Below are 14,954 nucleotides of genomic sequence, written 5' to 3'. Positions count from 1 at the left end.
ATCTAAAGAGATCACTTTATACAACGTTGATGTAAGATTTATTTAACCTTTAATGATTTTCTTCTAAAAATTTCAATTGTGTTTATTATTATTTAACAGTTGTTTACTTCTGAAAAAGACTGTTCTATCATCTCTTTATATACATTTAAAGGGCTGATTTTTCAAACCATCAGAAATGTTACCATACTAAAGACATGAAAAACACTTAAATGTATTATCTACACCAGGACTTCCTGATTGAATTAATTTTGTTCTAGATTTACTTTAGCTACAACAGAAGAAGCTTCTGCACACAGTATTAAGTTGCATATCTGAAAGCAGTTAAAATATACTTGTATCTTTAAAGGATGTGCCTATCAAAGATATTACAAATTACAAAAAACACATTATATACAACACATGGGATTCAGTAATATGATACTTGATTAAACCCATGCTTGATTTTTTAAATGTAATTTTTGGTTTGATTCAATCACCTTTTCCAAACTACCTTGTATTCGTGGACATCATCTGGCATGTTTTAAAGAAAATGTTTTTCAGTTGTGAGAATGAGTGTTTAATGAATCTATAAAGTAGCAGTGTGCTTATATTCTGGCCACTATTTGACATTGAAAATCTAGCTTCCTCAATTCTGCTCTTCCCAAGGCAAGATTGTTTTTTAATAGTGCAATATTCTAGAGATAGCTTTTAAAATTAACAAAATGCAAGACTCCAGAAAAGTTAATAAAAAACAGCTCAATCCTGATGAGGTTGGCTGATATTCACAGAAATCAGGAAGAATAAGTCTATCTATAAGTATTCTTTCACATAACTCTATAATGGAATTTAAATGAAACACACCATTATGAGACAATAATTCTTTTAGAGCAGAGAACTACAATACATTTGAATGTAATGTTAACATATTTATTAATTTAATCAATAAATGTGTATTTTATAGATTTAATTTGCTGGAACTATATCATGGAAACTTCTTTATTAGCTATAAAAGGGAATTTGTTATGCTCTGGGTGCTTTCAAAGGCATCTATATCTGAGTAAATTAGGGTTTAGGCATTAAAACAAACACTCTCAAAATATTAATTTTAAATAAAAATAGGTCACACTGAGGGAAAATACACTTTCAACTGTAAATTTAATAAAAATTAAAATTGTGTGAGTATAAATTATGTTTAAGAAATAATAATGAATATGGAAGAGTAAGAATCTATAAGACTTCTTACATTTTTAGGTTGCATGTCATTTTTCCATATCTGAATTTATACTTTCTTGGTTAAAAATAATCATTTTAAAAATCAACACAAACCATTTATTTCATGAAAAATACCTGGCAATCCAGTCAACTCTTTAAAAAAATATATTTGTTTTATCTTTCAATCTTGGGGAAAATAAATTGTTAGAGAATCATAATTGGGTTTATTTCAATTACGGAACATCAACTAGTTATTCATGATTTGTTACTCTGAATACAAAATTGAGAAATATCCCAGAACTGTATGCAGGAATACTTCATGTCATATATTAAGTATAGAAAAGTGGATTCATAGCTTTAGATATCATTAGCTATGGATACTTTGTAACTGGATAGGTTTGCACATGAGTAAGTGGATACCAATATTCTTAATAACTCATCAAATATGCCTTGAAATGACAGTAATGAAAGCTTTAAAATGTTATTGATGACAGTATTTGATGACCAGTATAAAATTGTTAGAGTGGCTATTTGATATCAGTTTAAAGAAGAAGAAGAAGAAGAAGAAGAAAGAAAAAGAACTTCCAGATAGATTTTCAGTAGAAAGATCATTAGTGCTCATGATGAAAGTTCATCTTTAGAGATTCTTTTCCTCTTTTCTAGAATAGAATAAACATGATTATACTATTCCCTTCTTTTAACAATCACGATCATCCATTAACAGTCAATAATATTCAAACACAAATTATTTTTTTCTTTTGTTCTCCTTTAGAACTTATAAATTGTAAACATTAAAATCATAAAACCATATAGCAGCAAATGGAGAAACTGCTCAGTTACACACCTAAATGTCTAAATGAAAATATCCACATAGTTGCTAAATTAAAACAGCAACAATGCCAGATGTCTCCTAATTAATTCTGGTAAGCTGAATATTAGTTTATAAACAATGTTCGAAATTTAAAGTCTGACATTTTTTGAGTTACTCCATTTTTAAAGTTGCTACATGAGAACAGTTGACCTTATTTTCAATTAAACTGACAGGAATCATCAGGTTAATAACAAAAATTTGCTAAGAAATCAGACGTTCCTTTCACTAACTGACACTGAAAAGTTAATGAAGAATAACTACTTTTGTAAATGTGACTATTGTCCCAGAAATACATTAAAGCCAAGGTAAATATAATGTAATTAAGAATTAGTGTGCCTCAAGGAATGCATTCTTAAACTTCTGTTTTGTTTTTCAGCTACACAATATCAAAACAAAAAGAAAACATTATTTAAATTCATTAGACACCATGACACCATATACCAAGAATATTTGATACTATCATTAAAAAAAAAAAAAAAGTTGTCAACATCATTACTTCTTCATGGAAGGAGAACTGTATCCAAAAAGGCCAAAAAAAAAAAAATTAAATGTAAATGCTATCTTTTTCAAAATATATTTTGTTTTCAGAACATGTTTGTCTATTTAAAGCATCTTCATCTCTTATGTCATTTATGTATAACAACACTATAGATATTATTTTCCCCCATTTGAGAGTTGAGGAAAATAAATGAAGAGTGGTCAAGAAATTTCACTAGGATCATATTACTGAGGTAGAGCTAGAATTGACATTGAGGAAGGAATCCTAAACCCATCTCACTCTACGTATCACAATAACCCACTGCTAGGAAATTAAGAGAAAAATATTAAGACTCTTAGGAGCTTACGTCATTAATCAGAAGTCATAATCGTAATATCCAAATACCTTTGTGGTATTTTTTCATGAAAGATGAATTTATGCTCAACTTGCCACATTGGTGTTACATTTCTGTTTGTGTCTGAACTTCAAACTAATACCCAATTTTCTAGATTGCTAAAATTGCAGACACTTATTCCAGTCAGTAACTGCTCATTTTAAAAAGAATATGGAAAAAAAAATCAAAATAGCAGGAAATATAGGAAACTCAAGCATAGGTTGATAACAAAGTATCAAAGTTTTGAAGTCCTACAAGTTAAGTTCTTTGCACTTGTAGAGGGAAACACACAAAGACACTATTCTGAAAATAAATTCCATTTTTATTTAAAGAACATACAAATCTAGTAATAAGGTTAATTTTATATATGCATGTGTGTATATATAATCCATACAAGCACACCGCGCACACACACACACATGCACACACACACACACACACACACACACACACATTCTTTTAGAATCCCAAAGGTTTCTTCCTATTTAGACTTGATTTAGTTACCTATATACACCAATCATTTTGCATGAAGAAAATCAAGATGTACTGTATTTTATTTAAAAATCTACATTTCCACTGCAATGTTGAGTTTAAGAAAATATCTTGTGAGAGGCTAGAATAACACATTATCTGATTAAATGATAAATGAAATCAATCATATAGGTATTGTGCATATTTCACTTCAAAAACATTATTAAAGCAATGTATATTTAAATAAATACTTTCTCCACCCACCCAAAAGTGGGCGTACACACACACACACACACACACACACACACACACACTGAACATGTTCACTACAATAAAATTCTAGAGGGTAAAATGCAAAAGAAATGAGGAATTTGGAAGAATTGAAGAATTGGAATTCATTGACAAATTACTTTCTCCAGTGGAGTAAAAACTACCTCTTGTATCAAACTCCCTTTTAAGAAAAGCACTATAACTTTGCAATTTTATGACCCAAAGTTGCAATTATCCTTCTTATATCTTCAAGATGTTATCAGTGAGCCTTACAAGCAGAAAAATTATTGATCAGAAATCCACATCAATAAATGTAAGTACTAAATTATTTCCAGGGAAAATCTTAAAGAATACAATTTCTTAGAGAAGAGAAAGTGTTAGAAATAAGTAGGATAGTTTTAGAATTGGGTTTCACTAATTTTTTCATTATGTGGGGACTCCAGACTCCTTCAACATGTAAGCAAAACATTACAAAACATTATCAATACTAACAAAACTTCACACATTCAAAACATGTGTTGTCATTTTAATTAAGTATTTTGTTGTTAAATCTAATAGTAGAAGAAATCTATTAGCTGCTAAAATTATACATCTACAAAACTTAAAATTTTTAAAAAAAGCTTTATGAGAGATTAACTATAATTTTCTTAATTTGCTTATTTTTCAGTTTGCAACTAGTTTTCCAAGCCCAAAGATTTCTATACTGGGGTTATATGAAACATTGCCTTAGGGCAAGCTCCTTTCTTAACCTATTTGAAAGCCCAACCAACCCCCACCCCAATAATTTCTTTTTGAAAGTGAGAAAATAATAGGACTATAACCCGTTAAACATTTCTCTCAAATAGTCAGAATTAAATTGCTAGTTCAAGATGCCCTTAATAATCTCCAATTGTCCTTCTATTAAGGTCTGTGACCTTAACAAGAAGCGCAATTTCAAGGCATTTCTTCAACTACTATTTTACATACTTCATCAGGGTAATGCATCCCTCCCTCCAACTCTGTACCCTCCCCATTTCTTCCTTTGACCTCTGCCCGGTTTATGATTTTTGTAGCATTGTTACACATTGCAATGAATGCAAGTTAAACATTTAAATTGATTTAAACGGCTCACGAATATGAATACCAAGAAGTTATGCATCATAGGAGAACCATCTGAAAATACATGTATCCCATCTCCTGAGGCAGAAAAAAGATTATCACAGGATTGGTCAAATGCAGGTTACATGGTTGTCAATAAAATATAGACCTTCAGTCCTTACCTGCTTAACTGCATGATGACAAATCTAAACAGCATGCAAAAAAAAAAGTCTCAAAATTCTGAATCCTCTGTCTTCGAGGCTGCTGTGACAGTTTTATACCCTGATGCTTTCTTCTTTGCTTACATACATTTGACTGGCTAGAATATCTGTAAGCAATAGTGGGGTTATTTTGCAACCCCAGTCACCTCTTCCTCTTTTCAAGCCTCTGGTTGGCATCTCACACAGCTCTAAACAGGCATCTTATCTTCGGAGGCAGAGCCTCCCCAGCCTTTTCCAGACCGATCCCCATTAGAAGGAGGTCCCTGCTCTAAAGGGTTGATCACGTTCTCGACCTGGTGCAGAGTAAAACGCTCTCTGGTTCAACTCCTGGGGACTAGGAGAACAGCCATCAGAGACTTAAACTCTCTGCCACTGCCTGGCTGCAGAACCAGCAGTAACCAGCGGCCAAGAAGCACCACCCCCTCCAGGACAGCGGAGGGGAGCGCGCCCAGTCCCAGATCCTCCTACCTCCCGCCCCACCTCCAGAAAGGGGGAAACAAAAAATAAAAGCCCAACTGGAAAGTGGGTCTAATATAAGCCACACGGCTCCCAACCCCACTCTTTGCTTTAACTTCAACCTTATATCACATGCTCCATCTCCAAGTTGAAATTCAACTCTCTCTCCTCCTCCCGCCCCCCCTTCCCCCCCCAGATTCTTGCGAGTTGGTGAAGGCAGACAGGGAATGACGGTCAATGATACTTTAACACGGAGCCTGAGAAGTCAGTTAGCAAGTGTGAGTCCGACTAAGCAGGGGGATGAAGAGGGTGATTAGGGTTTTACAAAGCGGGCATGCTGAAGAGCCGTCATTTATTAGTCTTAGATATAGCTCATTAAAAAAAATAATAATAATAAATAAATAAATAAATAAATAAATGCAAATGCAGAAGGGCGTTGATAAGAGAGTCTAGAGCTCCCAAGTCTGTCCTCTCACGCAGAAAAGAGGTTTTGCTCAAGTTTGGCCTGAGGCAGGCTGGAAACGGAGCGTTGGGCACGGACGCAGCCCCCCGGCGCGCCCCGCGCTCCAGGGCTGCGGTTGCACACACCGAGCACTGCGCGCCGCAGGGGCTGAGTGCGGAGCCTGCGCTGGCCGGGCAGAGTGCGGGACACAGTCCCTCCCCGCGCCGCCATCCCCACACCCAGCGCCGAGCCTAGGGCCAGCCAGGCCACCGGGCACCTTGTCGTCCGCGCTCTCCGCGCCCAGGTGGCCTAGGCGTTGCCAGGCGCTGCGGAGAAGCCTCCAGGCACAGTCGCCTGTTGATAGCCCTCCGGTTAAAGCGTCCTTGGCGGTGGCAGAGCCTTTCAAGCGTAAATGTCCCCTTTCCCAAGCCTGAGTTTCAGGCTAGAATATAGCAAAACGCACTTACCTCAACAACGTACGTCTGTGCTTCAATGGAGTAGACTAGGTTAGGAAGAAAATATCTGACTGCACTGAAAGTTGCGTTTTTTGGTTTTGTTTTTAGGTGTTTTTGGCTTTTTGTTTTTTTCCCCTAACCCCCCTCCTGCACCCTTGTGCAATAGCAACAGTCCTCCAAAGAGGATATTTGAATGGGTGAATTATGCGAAGCCCTCGTTTCTTCAAGTAAAGTCAGGGCTGCTGATGGCACTTGTCAGACAGGACGACCAGACTGGGAAGGAGACCAGGTAGAAACTAGTGACGGGTGAGGGGCGCCAAGTGGTGTGGGCCACAGTCTCAGCCCTGCTCTGATGGGCTGCTGGTGGAAGCCAAGGGGGGAAAGCCCTTGAATCCTGAGACTGGGGGATGGGGTGACGCTGCAGCTGGAGTACTTTTATGTCTGGAAGCTAAAAGGGCTTTTGAATTAAAAAAAGCATTACTTAGGTCGTCGCGTCAGCCCTCAATGAGGCCAGGAACAGTTCTTTCCGAGAAATTAAAAAACAAAAAACAGAGACAGAGAGAGCGAGAAAGGGGGAAAAAAAAGAGAGATAAAAGGAAAATGAAGAACGAAAAGACGTAAGGGAAGTAAGAAAAGCTTAAACAATAGGTTCTCACCTCCATCCATCCCAGTAAAGAGAAATATTGTAGAATCCAGGAACTTGTTCTTAAGGGGGGCTGGGCGGAGGAGAGGGGGTCACAGAGAAAACCCTCAAACCTTAGAATGCACTAGAGATAACTAACACACCCAGGCTTGGCACTTAATTAATACACTGTCTTTGTCAATATGTGAAGTAAAAGCTAAGATTTAAATGTTCCTCAACATACCTATACTTAAAGGGGAAGTGATAATCATAACTGTCAGTTAAGCCCATAAAAAATGTTCATAAAAGCCAAAAACACTGCCATATTAACATACTTATTAAAAATTGAGTCTGGGGGCTGAACAAGTGTGAAGAGTGAGGTAATTAAATTTTTCATATGAAGTCTGCCCCTGAATTTCAATTTATTAGAACGAAGATAATCAGTGCTTCCTTCCGATGGCTTTCTTCCTCTGAAATGAGTACTGTGTGTCCAATTAGCTGTTCACTAGCTAAATTCATAAAATCAGAAATATACTAAATATGATGCCTGTATTGAAATACAATACCCAAAATAATATGTTCATGTGTGATTTGGGATACTGTGAGAAAAAAAAAAATGGTGCACTTAAAACTCCCACTCTTCTTCTTACCATAGAGTGGCTATTAGCACTTAGTGTCCGGCTAAACCCATAAAAATACACTTAACAAAAGTCCTCCTTCAGTCATGTAATTGCTTGCAATGAACAAATGCTGACCTGAACAACCTTCTGAAGATCAGAGACTAGTGAACTTTCTCAGACCCTGAAATTTTCTTGAAGGTTTCTTTTAAGCTTACTCTTAGATAAACATATAAAATTTGACCTTTCAAATGGCACAAGAATGTGTGCCAAGAAGCATTAATGGGAGGGGGGAGGGGTGGTTAATGTTTCCTATAACCTGTAATATAAATGAGGACAGAAATAAATAATGTAAAAGGTGATGGGATAATTCATCACATGGGTTGTATCTTGGTAGCACAATTGCAACTAATATACTAATCAATTAACAGTCACATAGATGTTTGAGTTCTGAAAGTAACAAAAAATATTTTTTTAATGAGATATTGTCTCAACACAGCTCATTAAAAATAACACTAGCAATAAGTTTCTAATAAAATGTAAGGAGAATAACTTACCAGAGGACATTTCAGGAAGCAAGATGACTGTGAGAAAAAGATATCCAGGATTCAAACAGATATTCCATGATCTTCCAAATTAAGGTAGTGATGAGCTGCAGGGTGGTGGAACTTTGAAAAAATCAGCAGTTCCTGGTGGCATGCAACCAACTAAAAACCAGTTACACAGAAAGCCACGGAACCCCCAAGGAAAAGAAGCAACATGCGAAAGAGGTGCCTTTTATTTTGGGGGGTGGGGGGCTTATTTGTGAAGATCCTTGGGCAGACAAAGTGAAAATTTACTGACTGTAACATGCCCATACAGTGGGGAGAAATAGAAGCGGTGTAACCCCAGAGAACAGGAGGTGAGATACAGATAAATCTGCAAAGAGAAGTAAAAGGATGTGCTGAAGACAAGAGATAAAGAGAGAACTAGTGAGCAGGGCTGTAGTCATCCTGATAGATTCAGCAGCAGGAATGATTTAGGCTGCTGGGAAGGATCCAATGAGAATTCAAGAGGCCACTGCTTCGGAAATCCTGCTCTGATCTTCCCACTCTCAGTTCTTTAAGAGTTACCTGCGTTGGGCACATTATTATTAGGATTAATAGTTTTCCATCAGTGTATTTCACTAGGATTTCCCTTGAACTCTCTCACTGGCGGCAACTGAGGGAGGCGTAGTAAGGAATCCCAGCACAACCCCCCCCCCCCCAAATAAGCCCCTGTGGTCACTTTAGGACGACCAAATCATCAGAGGTTTGCACTGGGGCGGGGGGCGGGGGGCGGTAATCGAGGGGCTGAAGATGCGGAGGAGGCCGAGTGGCCGGGCGCTTTCGGGGGCGCTGTGCCGGAGGCTCGGGCGCGGGGGCCTGGAGCGGTTGTTAGCAGCTGCAGCGGCGGCAGCGGGAGCCCTCCCGGGTCCTGTTTTCTCGGAGAATTCTGCAGCCCGCGACTCAAGGCAATTCGGTTCCACCCGAAACCTCAGCTCCAAATGCCTTGTTTTAGAAGCTGGGGCTTTGGAGGTTCTGAGGACCGTTCCTGGGGAGGCGGGTGACAGTCTGTGAGGTTCTCGCGGCCCCTCTGATTCCTGCACAGTTACCGAGGGAGAGAGTGCTAGAAATGGCTTTGCTGCCGAATGCATTATCTTGCCATTTTCGTATCCCGATACAGCACGCACGATCGCCTGATCGATCGGGTAAGATTAGCTTTGTTCCGTCTCTCTTTTCCTCTCCACGGTCCCATCCCTTCTACAAGCCCAAACCCAACCCAAATCGCAGTCTCTCGTGTCTCTCTCTCTCTCTCTCTCTCTCTCTCTCTCTCTCTCTCTCCCTCTCTTTCAAGTGAGGAACTTCCCTTTCCTCTTTGAAACCTACTTCCCCAGGGGATTGCTTGTGTGACTAGGGGCTGGTAACTCTCTTCGTAGATGATTTATATTTTGGCTGTGAAATGATTCCCCCCTCGCCACCCTCGGTCCCCTCCTTAGGGAAGGTCCCTCCCTCCCCATGGGTTCCCTGTCTGAGCTTGGATCTGGATGAAGAGCGCTGTGGGAGTCTTTTGCCCTCTGCTCTACCTTCCTCTGGACCCTGAAGCTTAAGCATTATCCGCCTCTCTCTCTTTTTTTCAGAAATAGGAGGGAAAGGCAGAGTGGAAATTGATTTCTTGCTGAGACTCAGGCGCCGAATGATAGAGGGAATAAACATTTGCCCTGGATAAAAATGTTCTTGGTAAGTAATCTTATTTTCTGCGGTTGAAAAGGAAACACATTGCTTCTCACTGGCCCATCCCCCACTCCATTCATTTATTTGCTCTCTGTATGTAAATCACGAGCTGGGTCAGTGGAAATTTTCTTTTCCCTCTTCCTAGGAGAATAGCAGCGTGTAAGGGTGAATTTGAACTAGGGGGCTTTTAAGGAGGCAACATGAATGCTTTAAGGCGCTTCAGTTCTTATATCCCAAACCTACACACAGGTAAAGCTGATTCCCGCTTGCTTGTTAGAAGAGTATTTAAATATCTCCTTTATTTCTTACTAACACTTTTCTTTCTCAAAATGAAGAAAACGGGTACTGTAGTAGCTCCGTGTCCATGGTTTTCATATATTTTGGCCATGTTCTAAAATATGATATTCTTTCCACTCCAGAAATAAGAATGTGTATTCAGCTGAAGCTTAATAAGTAAGCTTTAAGCTAAAGGTAACTTAAAGCTCTCATACCCCTTACTAACCTGTACATCTTTGTTCCAACTCTTGTACCAGATACAAATTATTAGCATCCAAGATAGCTATTTGCATGTTGTGGTGATAGCTATAAATTCAGAAAGCCCTCTGGTTTTCATGAGTCTATAGCACCCCCAGCCTGCATTTGCTCATTATGTGAAGAGTGTAAAAGAGGGAGGAAGCCAAACACCTCTTGATTGTGCTTACATCACATGTCACTAAGTGTGCAGAATAATCCACCTTGCAAATTGTGTGAACTTGGTTTATTAAGCGTAAGCTGACTAGTGTGGATGTGAAAAACTAAAGGAGACTTGCTCTAAGAGAAATTATTGCCATTTTGAGTTACAGATATTTTACTGGTACAATATCGGTATTATTTTTTCTCCATTGTTGTCATACCTTACACTGTACACCCCTTATTCCCAAATTTTAATGATAAAGAATAAGCTATTCCTGATACAAATAGGATGGTTTTAATTTCATCTAAAGTATCTGACATTAAAATTCCATTGATAAGAATAGACTTTATTTCAAGTCATCAATTTTCTAGAAATCTCTACTAGAAAATCCCAGAAGAGAGATAGCTAAGTGTCATATTACAACATAAAGGCAAACTGTGCATGTGCACAAGTATCTATAGTCGTTATTACTATCAAAATTGTCCAGGGAAAAAATTTCATGTGTGTGTATAACTTTTCTTTTCTTTCTGTTCTTAGGCTGTGTTCCAGCCCTAATAAGGACCTAGAGCAGAAGTTTTTCTTCAGTGATCTAATTTTACCCAAAAGCTCATTTCTGTGTTATGTCTCTGTTTTACGCAGGCTGACAAATGTTGGTAGGGGGATGGATGCCCCGAATTAAATTTGTTACAAACTCAACCTTAACAGTTGTGATGTATTAGACAGCATATTTTTCGTGTAAGATTTAATATGCTGCTAAACTTACTTACCTAAATTGTGATTCAAAGAAATACAATTGTTTTTTGAGGACCCAACTTAAGTTAGAAAGTATAATATTAAAATTTTTATTTTATATGTAAAATAAATGCAAGATTGATGTTCTTTTAAATATTTGGAGAATAAAAAGTACAGGATTAAAAAATATTAATTCTGTGACCCATGTTTCCTTAACTTTAACATAGTTAATAGCACTTAAAGTTTATTAAACTAGCTAAGTCTTTGAGCATTATACTAAATCATATGATTAAGTGTGATGAACCTCAAAATAGAGCCATAGGCTTTTACATCTGTTAGCTAGCTTTTACCTGGTTTGTACTTAGATCTGTCTCAAAAGTTATACATTATAAGTTTATACTCAGCATGTCTTTTCCTGGATCATCTCAATGCACATCTACAATGGGTATCTAAGCACATTTTATATTACTGGTAATGTTTTTATTTGCTATCCTGGCTCCTTCTTTTTAGTGGTATAGGTACCATGTGATATATTTGTTAACTATTAATCCACAAAAATGTCTAATCTAAAAGCAATATTCAAGGTATATTGTATTGGGGAAATTGCGAGTCAGTTTGCTTTGTCAATAAAAATGTCAATATGCTTCAGATTGTTTTAACCTTAAATCAAAATTATAACAAAAATGTAGAAGATAAGTAAATTCAAACTGTTCCTTGCATATGAAAGTGTCATATCACACACAGGTATTCATATATAATTTCCCTCATTAGAATATTTAAATTTCTTTAGTCTCTGTTATATGTTTATTTTGGTTTTAGATCTTTCTCTTTGAAAGTGCCTAAAGTTTCTTAAATACCTAAGTGTGCAGGCATCTGCTTGCCTTACTCCATAAAATGAATGTGCTGCTAAATAAACTGAGCCAGTATATTTGAATCTCAAAAAAAGTACAGCACTGTTCCCCACTTATCCATAGGGGATACATTCTAAGACTCTCAGCAGATGCCTAAAACCATGGATAGTAGAGAACCCTAAATACACTATGTTTTTTCCTCCACATACACACCTATGATAAAGTTGAATTTATGTATTAGGCACAGTAAGAGTTGAACAATAATAAAATAGAACAATTACAAAAATATGGTGTAATAAAAGTTATGTGAACGTGTCTCTCACGTATCGTATTGTGATGTGTGTATTGTACTATACTCATCTTTTTTCTTCTTGTGATGATGTGAGATGATAAAATGCCTAGGTGGTGAGATGAAGTAGGGTGAATGACATAGGCACTGTGACATAGCGCTAGGCTACTGTTGACCTTCTGACTACTTGTCAGAAGTTTCCGGAAACTGAAGCTGCGGGCAGGTAACTGAAACCGGGGAGAGTGAAACCAGAGATAAGAGGGGACCACTGTACGTTGGAACTTGAAGGAAATTTAATGGCCATTGAGTCTAACTCCTTCATTATGATGAAGAAATTGAGAACCAGAGGGGTTAAGTGATTCGTGTAATCATTCACTAACCGGTAATCCAAGGAACTTTAAATGTAGTTTTCCTAACTTCTTAGGTAGTATTCATTGTAAATCCATTAAACTGTAACACTAGCTGTTAAAGCAGCTATTGTTTAAGATTGGGATAAGGAATAGATGAAAGAGAAGGTAGTACAAAGATGAATAAATTGCGTCCTTATTGGAGTTTATTTTGTTGACAACTAATACTCTCCATTGTAGAAATTTTTTATTTCCCTATCATGGTTTATATTCCCCAGTTCCCCCCACCCTCGCCCCACCCCATCCCTGCCCTCAATGGTTGGGGGACATTTCTTGGTGTAATTTTCTTTCTCAGAAAAGATTCTCAGTGTTTTTGTACTTCACTAGGTTGTTTCCTAGACTATTACCAACCACCCCCTACACAACCTTAACGTGTAGATAATTCCAACACCCTCAATAGGACATTCCATCATGTCACCTGCAGTTCTACTTTTAAATTTCCCTACCGATATAAAAAATAGAAGTGTATCGAGAAGAAAGCCATCATCTCAAAATAAGAAGGTTAATTAAACATATCTGAAACCACACACATACACACAGACACACACATGTACAATAAGAAATAAATGCAGAGACTAAGACAATACATTGTGATGGAAACATTATTATGCAAAAATAAATCCATGTTCCATTAACAGAGCTTTCTTAATATGAGAAAAGTTATAAAACTTCAGTGGTTTAGGAATATTCAGTTTTCTGGAGTGACTGAAGCCATTCTTCTTCATTCCTTCATAGACATCAATATTTGAGTAACATGCAAGTTACTTTTTTTTGGAAATAACAAACCTAAAAGACAAATATCAATAACGAAATCCATTGACAGTTATTATTCAAAGGGATTATTGTTCTTAGATTAAATAAGAATAAAAGCAAATGTGAACATATTTTTAAATGTATACAATGTGCTCTTATTCACACTAATCTGAAATATTGCAAAAGATGGAATACATATGATAAAGAATATATATTGGTTATTTTACATTTTAAAGATCAAAAAATTCTACTCTTATTTAAAACCTACCTGTTGTTGAATAAAAATTTCTAATTGTTAAAGAGAAATGTAAGTAGATTCATAGAATATTTTGAAGAACCTACTATAGACCTGCCTCTTCAAATAGGTTATCTCAATATCTACTGTGCAAGTTGGTTACAAGCACTTCATATACGCAATGACAGTCTCAAAGAGCTTCATTAATTTGTCCAAAGTCACAAACTAAGTAGAAGATTCAGAATTAGAAATCAGGTTTTATGACTCCAAAGTCTAGGTGGATTCCCGTTGCACTTTTCTATCACATATAAATTACCAGGATACTAGAAGCATTCTGGAAGCATTTGTTAAATAGCATCTGTATTGCTGTATGTGTTTTTGTGTGACTAATAATGTCTTCACAGACATGTAATAGAATTCAGAGCCTAACCTATTTCAGAAAAAAGCTGCCTACTATCAGTTTCATGAAGGAGAAACCATGACTGTGTTTTCATATTTAGGCTCACCCCTTTTGCTTTGAATCTGCACCAGTTAGTACAAGACCTTACATAGAGAAGGAACTCAATAACTGTTTATTTAATGGATGAAATTAAGTACTAAACTTAACATTCCATCTTTAATATTCCTACAAGGACTTACTGTATTTAATTTTTATCCAACATTTAGAAATGTTATTACTAAGTGGCAGCATTTTTCAAAATATTTTCAGAATATTTGACATGTATTTGGTCTTAGTAAACCATTTTTAAAATGATGACCCCTTCCTATTGCATGATACTTTGTATTTTTATAAATACCTTATTATCCCTCACACTAATTTATCCTTTCACCATGCTGTAAATTAAAGCATTTCATTTATTTGAGAATAAGGGAAATAAAGTATGAAGAAATTAAAGCACTATTATTGATTACTAAAAGAAACAATTGAGCTGTTTTTATCCACCATATTATATTTCCTAACTTGTTGGAAATAAGATATGTGTTAGTAAATTCTTCAACTGTCAACTTTTGCAAGTAAAATATATTTATAGAAGAGAGAAAAGTTTCTAATATTATGAGCTGAATCATAAAACTATCAGTTTATATAACATTTTGCTAATCAGACTTCTTAGAATTAAGATATTTGATATTCACAAAAATGATTGTTTCTAAATTATTTATAGTTCCAAAATCTATTCATGAGTACAATGACCAAAA

General features: G+C 36.6%; 1 protein-coding gene and 1 long non-coding RNA gene across 2 annotated transcripts in view; one reads left to right on the top strand and one right to left on the bottom strand.

The window, feature by feature from the left end:
* Positions 1-8,540, bottom strand: part of BRINP3 (BMP/retinoic acid inducible neural specific 3) — a 409,556-nt gene extending 401,016 nt beyond the window's left edge. Inside the window, exon 1 of the mRNA XM_030303111.1 lies at positions 8,123-8,540. The gene's annotated coding sequence lies outside the window, so the exon portion shown is untranslated. The remainder of the gene's footprint in view (positions 1-8,122) is intronic.
* A 433-nt stretch (positions 8,541-8,973) lies between these two features.
* LOC115505462 lies at positions 8,974-11,353 on the top strand. Its single transcript, XR_003966037.1, has 3 exons — positions 8,974-9,294; positions 9,724-9,823; positions 11,028-11,353. It is a non-coding gene; the product is annotated as an uncharacterized LOC115505462 (long non-coding RNA).
* Positions 11,354-14,954: the final 3,601 nt, after the last annotated feature.

The sequence above is a fragment of the Lynx canadensis genome, chromosome F1 (genome assembly GCF_007474595.2).
Source record: "Lynx canadensis isolate LIC74 chromosome F1, mLynCan4.pri.v2, whole genome shotgun sequence".
NCBI lineage: Eukaryota > Metazoa > Chordata > Mammalia > Carnivora > Felidae > Lynx > Lynx canadensis.
This window is presented reverse-complemented; position numbering and strand designations above follow the sequence as displayed.